The following is a 303-nucleotide window of genomic DNA, read 5'->3' as shown; positions in this document are numbered from 1 at the left end:
CAGCTCACCGTACAATAAATTGTGTTGATAGCGCTGTAAAAACTAGCAAGGGCTCAAGAAAACAATGTTCCTTGTACTTGTGTGTGGTGTCCAGATGGAGATTTTGTCATGAAGCTACTTAGAAACATTGTCACTGATATAGAATGATGAGAGATTTTGTCATGAAGCTACTTAGAAACATTGTCATTGATATAGAATGATGAGAGATTTTGTCATGAAGCTACTTAGAAACATTGTCACTGATATAGAATGATAAGAGATTTTGTCATGAAGCTACTTAGAAACATTGTCACTGATATAGAA

Source organism: Aplysia californica, unplaced genomic scaffold (assembly GCF_000002075.1).
Source record: "Aplysia californica isolate F4 #8 unplaced genomic scaffold, AplCal3.0 scaffold01370, whole genome shotgun sequence".
In the NCBI taxonomy this organism is placed as follows: Eukaryota; Metazoa; Mollusca; class Gastropoda; order Aplysiida; family Aplysiidae; genus Aplysia; species Aplysia californica.
Note: the sequence above shows the minus strand (reverse complement) of the source record.